General features: G+C 44.7%; 1 long non-coding RNA gene across 1 annotated transcript; it reads left to right on the top strand.

Moving 5' to 3' along the window:
• The first annotated feature begins 607 nt into the window (after positions 1 to 607).
• On the top strand, positions 608 to 4633 carry LOC116479405 (uncharacterized). Its single transcript, XR_009209157.1, has 4 exons — positions 608 to 689; positions 1010 to 1084; positions 1279 to 1488; positions 4553 to 4633. It is a non-coding gene; the product is annotated as an uncharacterized LOC116479405 (long non-coding RNA).
• The last annotated feature ends 5058 nt before the right edge of the window (positions 4634 to 9691 follow it).

Raw genomic sequence — 9691 nt, forward strand, 5'->3', positions numbered from 1 at the left:
GGGGGCTGGGCCCAGTCAACCAGCCTTTCCCAGAATTAGGCAAAGAATAGAAGGAGGTGGTGCCCCGCCCCCTGCCACCCCACCAGATACTGATCCCAAGGGGGCTGAGGGGTGGGACCTTGTCCAGCCACCAAGCTCAGCACTAAGCCCCCCAGTAAAGGGGGCAGGTTCCACCCTTTCCTAAACAGCATTTCCTGTAGCCCAGGAGATCGTGGGGTCCAACCCTGGCCCCTGGCCCCAGGGGCACCAAGAGAAAGCCAGCAAAGTGATGGGGACCCGCCTGGGCAGAGCCTGACAGCCAGCCCTGCCCAGTCCTGAGCAAAAGTTGCAAAGAGAAGGTCCCCCCACAAAGCCCCTCCTACAGGAGCTGCCGCCTGCAGCCTGTGAATTGGAGGTCTCAGGAGGACAACTAGCCTCTCCCAGCAGAGCAAATGCCCCACAGCGAGGGTACCTTCCCCTACCGCGCCCTGCCCCCAGGGAGCCTAGTGAGGGCCCCTGGCCAGTTTTAAGAAAAAGGCCACAGGTGTGTGGGGCGCCTGCCCTCCTCGCTGTGGGAGAGGTCTCTCCGTTGGCCACGCCCACCTCTGGTAAACGTCACAAAGAAGTATGCCCTTCCTCCTTCCTAGAAGCCTGTGGGGCTGAGACCACCGGACCTGCCCGCCCCGAACTAGGCAAAGTCCAGCGAAGAGGTGAAGAGGTGGTGCCTCCCCCTCTCACGGAGCTCTGCCCCTAGGAGTCCAGGAAAGGGGGGTATCTTATCCGCTGATGGTTCCCGCTAATAGGCAAACACCAGGAAAGTGCAGCCCCTCCCCTCCACTTCGCGGTCCTTCTGGGAGGAGCCTGGGGGGGAGGGTCCTGTCCACTGGCCCCGCCCCCTGCTAGGCGGAAGCCCCCATAGTGTCAGCACCGCTTCATGGAGCCTGGCGACCTCTTTGGGAAGTCCTGTTGCCAGGCACTCTGCCCCTGAGGGTGTGCAAAGGGTTGTCCAGTTACCTTGATCTTCTCACAGCCTCCTCCCCAGGGTACTGGCAGAGACCAGGATTGGAGGACGGTAAAGAACACACTTCCCAGAGGATCCTTGGAGGTAGAGTCGACAGGAAGGGGTGGTGAGGCCTGCACAGACCTGCTGTCTCCCCTGGACCTGGTGACAGATGACCTGGGTGTTGGCTGTAGCTGGGCAGGGACTGCAATTCTGTGTGTCCCTTTTTCTGGGAGTCACAGGAAACCTACGCCCTGATCCACATCAGACTACCATTTGTCCTTATCCTCAAAACGCAGCAAAATATTACGCAAGGTCCAGGGCAAGGCAGGATGGCCACCTCGCTCACTCATCACAGCTGTCTTCTGACCTGAGCAGGGCCGTTCTGTCTCAGACCTGGAGACCCCGCACCCAGGGCGCTCAGGAACTGCCCGACCCACCAGGAGCCTCTCCTGGTGTCTCCCAGGGATTGTCAATAGTTCCATTTTCCTTGAAGAACTTGTTTTCAGGTATGCACTTCTCTAAACATGTATTGCATTATTTTTTCTATTTTAAATTTAACTAAGTTGTTTTATTTTTAACACATCTGCATTTTGTAAATTTGGAAATTGGAGGTGATTTTCCATGTTCAGTAATGATAGCAAACCTCCTTTTAAAATACGTTTTTCTTTTCTTCTTCTATTTTTTTTCTTTCTTTCTTTCTTTCTTTTTCTTTTTTTGAGACGAGATCTTGCCCTGTCACCCAGTTTGGAGTGCAGTGTCCGATCTCGGCTCACTGCAACCTCCGCCTCCCAGGTTCAAGTGATTCTCCTGCCTCAGCCTCCTAAGTAGCAGGACTACAAGCACACACCACCATGCCTGGATAATTTTTGTATTTTTAGTAGAGACGGAGTGTCACCATGTTGGCCAGGATGGTCTTGATCTGACCTCATGATCCACCCGCCTCGGCCTCCCAAAGTGCTGGGATTACAGGCATGAGCCGCCGCATTGGGACTAAAATATGTTTTTTAAGGAAACAAACAAAAAGCAAGTCAGTGTGATGAGGTAGTAGATATATGACAAAAAATCATGAAGGTGTTTCTCAAATGAGCAAATTAGAAAAAAACTGTATCTCATCTTTCCCCCTACCTTACACATGGGCGACTGGCAAATGTTTATTGAACAATTGCACATGGAAGCACCCTGCCAGGTGGTCTTTACATCCCCAACCACGTTACAAGGTGGATGTGATGATCCCTGTTGTTGGTGAGGACACGGGAGCTCAGGGAAGCCAACCCAAGGCTACAGAGCCAGCATTGAACAGTCAGATATCAGTGAGGGAGAAGGAAAAGAAAAATCATTTGGGAAAAAGTCAGACTGCAGAAGCAGTCGGCCTGAATAGTCACAGCAACAGGCAGAAATAAAACAACCTGGGAAAAAACTCAGGCTGCACCTGGACAGATAAGCAAACAAGGTCCGGCACAGAATCTCTTTGTTCTTTGTGTAATTAGTGAGCTCCCAGGAAAAATTTCCTCCCCTTTTCAGGCACCTACACGATGAGAACTTGCACAGGGGGGAGGGAGCTTACCTAAAACAAACCCACAGTTATACAAACAAGAGAAGCTGTACTTTGTGCCTGCCTGGAGACACACCCACGGCCACATAAGAGAAGGGGAGTTGCACAGACACCTTTACTGATAAGAAAAGGTACCCAAACAATTACAGGGAGGAGAGCAGTTTCTTGTAAAAAGGTTTTGACGTGGGGTGCAGTGGCTCATGCCTGTAATCCCAGCACTTCGGGAGGCCAAGACGGACAGATCACCTGAGGTCAGGAGTTCAAGACCAGCCTGGCCAACATCGTGAAACCCCATCTCCACTAAAAATACAAAAATTAGCCAGGTGTGGTGGCGCGTACCTGTAATCCCAACTACTCGGGAGGCTGAGGCAGGAGATTCGCTTGAACTGGGGAGATGAAGGTGGCAGTGAGCCGAGATGATGCCACTGCACTCTAGCCTGGGAGACAGAGCAAGACTCCATCTCAAAAAAAAAAAAAGCTTTTGAATTCAGCTGTAAACTGGCAATCCACTTGCACTCCCCTCTCCACTGCAGACAGTTTTCTTCTTTCACTTATTAAATTTTTGCTCCAACCCCAAGTTTGTGTCCAAGTTCCTTAATTTTCTTGGATTTAGGACACAGAACCCGGGATACTAGTTCAGACAATGAGAAACTGCTAGGTTAAGGTGCATTGGTGAGACTGCAACATCAGGTCCTGGGTTTTCCTGAAGGTTAGAGGGAGAGAGAAGCCAGTTCCCTGGCTTAATCTCTGTGGTCGGCCACCACCCACTTAAGTTTCAAGCCACATAGGATCAAATCCACAGAGACAAAGTTCAGGAATAGAAGTCTGAGCTCAGCCACGCAGTGTGGTGATAGGAATGACAGAGTGGGGAGATGCCTCAATATCCACTTATATGTAGAAAAAGGCTACTGCGTCAGCAGATGTTATAGAACATGCTGGAATGAACAGGCTGCCACACACTGTCTCTGCAGGAACAAGATTCACAAGGATACAAACAAATGCATTTATAGGAACTCTCCAGGCAACAGCAATACCATTGCATTGATAGGTGTGCAGACATGTTTGTGCAGGGAGTAGAGAGAGAAGACCGGTAGCCAAGGAGAGAGAGAGAGCAGCAAATCCCAGTGTTTCTTTCAGCACAACCTCTCAGGAACTCATAATTAATGCATTAATTCTCACACCCCTATTTCTGGGCTTTTGTGTGTTTCCTCACACTTCCTTTGATCTCATTTTCCAAAGGATAAATGAAGTCTAATGGGGATAAAGCACTGACATTTACAGAGGGTTAGAGACTAATGATATTAATGACATTCTTGTGGTTTGTCCAACATTATTTTTGTGCAGATTTCAATTCATGCTGTACTCATCCTGGGGGCAAAAGTTAAAGGTTTTCTAAAAAGCTACTTAGTAAACGTCTTAGTTAATGGAAAAGAAAATAAGTCAATCCTTTTTTTTCTAACCTTGAAGTTGCAAAGATTGACACTGAACTCTGTAATGGTGCATTCTCCTCTTGCGTGGTTTTTGAAAGCTGAGTTATCCTTCCTGTAATGATTCTGCACCTGCAACTATACGTACTTGTCTCATTTTGTTTCATAATAATAAATCATAAACAAATCTGAAATAGCTTAGAAATAAATGTAAGCAATTCATGACTAGAAATAAATAACATCTCTCACATTTCTTCCCTAGAATAAATATCATTGTTTACCCAAGGATGCCAACTATTTGCATGGTGGTGTTTAATTCGTCAAATTCATTTGTTTAATACATGTATATTGGGCTAGTGTCTAGAGACACACTGGGCTACAAGGGAAGGGTCTCTTCCATTTTAACCCAATATCAACCTTAGAGACAAATATTAGGTCAGATATTTGTCTTCTGTAAAGTGGCAGCACAGAGTCAATCTATGTTTCCTAGAACAGTGTGTACTTTTTAAAAAAATCAAATCCATCATCAACATTTAAATATCAGAATATTACATGCAAAAATAGTGTTTCTTTCTTCCTTTTGAAACACAGATTAATTCACACTGGGCCTATATTACTGCATGAAAACAGCTGACTGCAAGTGCTCTGGTTTGGATGTCCGCCCCCCGCCGCCCCCCGCCCCGCCAACCTCATGTTGAAATTTGATTCCCAGGTTTGGAGATGGAGCCTGTTGGTGTTTAGCTCCTGGGAGCATGATGTGGTTTGGCTGTGTCCCCACCCAAATTTCATCTTGTATTGCAGCTCCCATAATTCCCACACGTTGTGGGAGGGGCCTGGTGGGAGATAACTGAATCATGGCGGTGGTTTCACCCATACTGTTCTTGTGGTAGTGAGTAAACCTCACGAGATCTGATGGTTTTACAAAGGGGAACCCCATTCACTTGGCTCGCATTCTCTCTCATCTGCCACCATGTAAGATGTGACTTTTGCCTTCCGCCATGATTGTGAGGCCTCCCCAGCCACTTGGAACTGAGTCCATTAAACCTCTTTTTCTTTATGAATTACCCCGTCTTGGGAATGTCTTCATCAGCAGTGTGAGAATGGACGAATACAGGGCATATCCTTCATGAATAGATGAATGTCCTCCCTGGGTGGTGGTGAGTGAGTTCTCACTCTCTTACTTTCCAGGAGCGTCTGCCTTCCTCAGTTTCTCTCTCTTGTCATGTGGTCTCTGCACACACCAGCTCCCCTTCAACTTCCCCCATGAATAGAAGCAGCCTGAGGCCCTTTCCAGATGCAAATGCCCAAGCTTTAACCTTCCAGTCATCAGAATTGTGGGCCAAATAAACCTTTTTATCTTTATAAACTACCCAGCCTCAGGCATTCCTTTATAGCAACGCTAAACTAAGAGCAAGTGAGTGCCAGCCATTCTTTTTAGCTGGGCCGCACACCTTTCAGTTCACTACCATCCCTAACTGACTGCTTCACTTAATTCACTTTTCCAACTAATATTATATTTAGATTGCAATTTCTGAGAAAAATTGATTTCACAAATTTGTTTAATTATATCAGCAATCCGCATTGCAAAGGAAAAATTAAAGAACATGCTACATGGGGTGGAGAGATCTTCCCTAGTCTCAGGTCCCAGCCCCTGAGACTTCTCCAAAATCAGGCTGCAGGATTCAGCACTGACAGGGCCAGCCAGGTAAAGCTTCTGACCCACACTGAGTTTTACAGATTGAAGTCATTTGAAGCTCCATTAAATAGCTATTCATCTTTGCCTGATAATATGCATATTATTCTGGCTAAATACATCTGTTACCAGGAGCTGGTCTGCTTCAAAAATTCTTGGCCAGACTAAGGACAAAGACAAGATCTTCTAGTTATTAGGAAGATTTTTTAAGCTGTTGAAAAATGGTTTTGTGGCTAAGAATCATATAAATCCCGATATTTTAACTTGAAGCAAGATGCTGAGCTATTACAGTATTCAATTATCTAAATGCTACAATGCTACAAGGCAAATGTTCCCAGGTCTGACATATTAATCTACTTGACATTTAACAAATTACACTGTGTTTTTATAGAGTGACAGCCATTTGAGAAGGCCAGAACACGTCACCCAGCCTGTCCCCTGCCTGCCCTGACCACCTCCATTAACGCACCTATTCTCGATATAAAGGGGACACACTTAAATGTTTCCAGAAGAAAAAGCACCTGCAGCTTTTAGGAAAGATACCTCAAGGTCAGGGATTGTGCATATAAGGCTAAATCTGCCATGCCTTTCATCTTGAACAGATTAATTTTGGTACAATAACAGAATTACTTCATCTTCAGTAAAATTCCAGCCCATAGTCACTTCTCAGCTAAGTAAGCCTTCTCTGTTAACTTTCCCTTACAAAAACAAAGGAGCAAGGACATTGGGACCTATGATCCATCTTCACCAAGCCACATGTGATAATCTTATATGACACATGCAAAAGGCTCTATCTCATAACTACAATCTGTTAAACACCTTCTCCGTGCAAGGCACAGCAAGAGGTATTTTGAATGCATTATCTTGTCATCATAATAAAAATAACAACAGCTAACTTTATTAAGGGCTTAGGATGTTCAAGCATGTACAACCCATGGATCATTGTGTTTAACATTTACAACAACCCTGCAAGGTGGCCGCTCTTACTATTCTATTTATTAACTTTTACTACTCATTTACCAATGAAGAAACTGAGGCTACAAGAAGTTAATTTGCCCCAAACCCAAACGTTTATAAACTAGAACTAGGGAATAAAACATTGTAGGAGCACGGGTCAGCATCAACTGCCATGTCTGTGAGCCACAGTGGACATCAACCCAGCCCAGCCTTCAGATGAAGGCAGACTTAGCCACCATCAATGAAGAAATATCTGCAATTGAGCTTGCAGTGAGTTGCGATCACGCCACTGCACTCCAGCTTGGGTGACAGAGTGAGACTCTGTCTCAAAAAAAGAAAAGAAAAAGAAAAAGAAAAGAAATATCTGCAATCACATAAGACTCGGACTAAAGAGGAATCTGGGTGGCTGAGCCCAGACAGCCCGCAGAACCAAGGGAGACAATAAATGATCATTTTAAGCCATTATATTTTGAGCAGTTGAATAAACTAGATACTACTAATATGCCAGTTTTACCCATAAGGAAACTGAGGCTCTGGAGAGTTAATTTGTCTAACATCAAAGACGTGTCCATGGAAGATCCAGGAAACGGTTTCAGGTTCCTCTGACTCAACGGCCCTGATTCACGCAGGTGCAACCTACGGGCCACTCTTCTTTGCCAAATGTATTTGAACATTCTATGCCAAATACATGGGATGTGTCTCCAAGACCATCAGCCACTAAGCATGCATTATATGTAGGCATATGATAACATACGCATAAGAGTTTTGATATGTGGACATTTTAACCCAGTCTTATATAGTTTCTAACTAGGAATTTATCACACCTCTGTTTATGTAAAAAAACTGTAAAATCAGCTTAGTAATGATAATGTTCAATGAAGACAGCACAAACACTATCTGCCATGAATCTCCAACCCACTGCACTGATTAAAATTAATTTCTAAAACATCCATGCATCACAGAAGTTTTAATCTGCAGAGCAGGGGATTATTTTTCCTAATTGGGTAAAAATCATGCCTCTCTCCAGTTATCAGAAGGAACAGACGGTGCATAGCACAATAAAAATGAGCACAAACCACAGCCTGATTGCCAGCTCCAAATCCAAGAACTGGCACTGCCTCTGTGACTTTGAACACGTTCTTTCATTTTTGAGTAATGACTACATCGAGATATAATTTATGTGTCATAAAGCTCTCCCCCTTGAAGTATACAATTCGATGGTTTTTGTTATATGCACAGAGTTGTAAAACAATCACCACTAATTCCAGATCATTTTCATAACTCCCAAAAGAAACCCTGTACCCAGTAGCAGTCACTCTCCATTTTTGCTGTCTCCCAAGACCCTGCAAGCGCTAATCTCCTTTTCTGTCTGTATGGATGCGGTTATTCTGAAGTTTACATATAAGTGGAAGCACACAATATCATTCTGTGTCTGGCTTTTTTCACTTAGTGTGATGTTTTCAAAGTTCATTCATATTCTAGCATGCATCAGAATTTTACTCCTTTATATGGCTAAATAATATCTCATTGATTGGATGATTATCCAGGCCATATGGGTTGTTTGCACTTTTTGGCTATTGTGAATAATGCTGCTATAAACATTTGTGTTCAAGTTTTGTGTGAACACGCTTTTGATTCTACCACGTATAGTGCTGGGTTATTGCTAGTTTAGGCATGTTTCTTACTCTCCAAGAACCTCCATTTCCCCATCTGTAGCGGGGCACAATAGCAGTGCCTCCTTCATGAGGTTGTTGTGAAGATTAAATGCATTAAATCTAGAGAAAGCATTTTAGGACTTTCTTCTATGATGGTAAACATTGTAGCATTTTCTCCCCAGCAGGTCTAGCATGGCCTAAGCTGTGCCTCCACTTGAGACACTCTCCTGCCTTTTCCCCTTGGCACACACAAGCCACACTGACTACTGGAACTTTCCAGTTATCTCTAGTCTCTGGGCTCTTTTGTTATTCCCTTGTCCCGAAACATCTTTTTTTACTGCTCCATTCTTGGCTGAATTTTCTCATCCTTTACATCTCAGACTAAAGACACTAACTGCCTCCTAGGTGGGCCCATCTCTGAGCACCCTGAGAACAATAGGCTTGTCTTTCTTGTTCTCTGATTATTTTTACTATAGCCCTATAAGGGCTGTCATATTCATTTCACCTGTTCTCCTGTTTATTGTCGACCTCTCCACTGCACCAGAAGCATCAGAAGTTAGAACATATGCCTTTCTCTATAGGCATTCTAGCCAAGGTGAGGACGCGTATTTCATGCTCAAGAAATATTTGTCGAATGAGTAAATTAGTGAATTAAAAATTCTAGGTGGCCAGGCACAGTGGCTTATGCCTGTAATCCCAGCACTTTGGGAGACTGAGGCAGGTGGATCATGAGGTCAGAAGTTTCAGACCAGCCTGCCCAACATGGTGAAACCCCGTCTCTACTAAAAATACAAAAAAAAAAAAAAAAATTAGCCTAGTGTGATGGCAGGCACCTGTAATCCCAGCTACTTGGGAGGCTGAGACAGGAGAATCGCTTGAACCTGGGAGGCGGAGGTTGCAGTGAGCCGAGATTGTGCCACTGCACTCCAGCCTGGGCGACAAGAGCAAGACTCCATCTCCGAAAAAAAAATCTAGTGACTGCATATTGCGGGATCTGGCCGGCAGCCCACAATGCAATGAGGCTCTCTCTTTGTTCCCAGATGGATCGGCAGGTAGAGAAATTACAGACACACACAACATAGTGAAGCTGGGTCCAGGGGGGTCACCGCCTTCTGGTCCCGTGGTGCCAACAATGCACTGGATATACCAGCATTTATTATTTAGTGAGGGCGGGGGTAGGTTAGTGAGGGATTTAGGGTCATTTTGATTATGAGGTGAGATGGTCACATGAGGATGAAGTAATTCTTTAACATAACATTTGTATGTAGAAGTACAGTACATTTGTATGCAGAAGTACAGTATACAGAGATAAGAATTTACAATATAGCATGTACATCAGTAATTTCTAACAGAGCCTTAGAACAGAAACACAGTCTTTCCATAACCTATGATTAGCAAGATACTAATCAGCAGTAACAATTACAA

This window comes from Hylobates moloch, unplaced genomic scaffold (genome assembly GCF_009828535.3).
Source record: "Hylobates moloch isolate HMO894 unplaced genomic scaffold, HMol_V3 SCAFFOLD_12, whole genome shotgun sequence".
In the NCBI taxonomy this organism is placed as follows: domain Eukaryota; kingdom Metazoa; phylum Chordata; class Mammalia; order Primates; family Hylobatidae; genus Hylobates; species Hylobates moloch.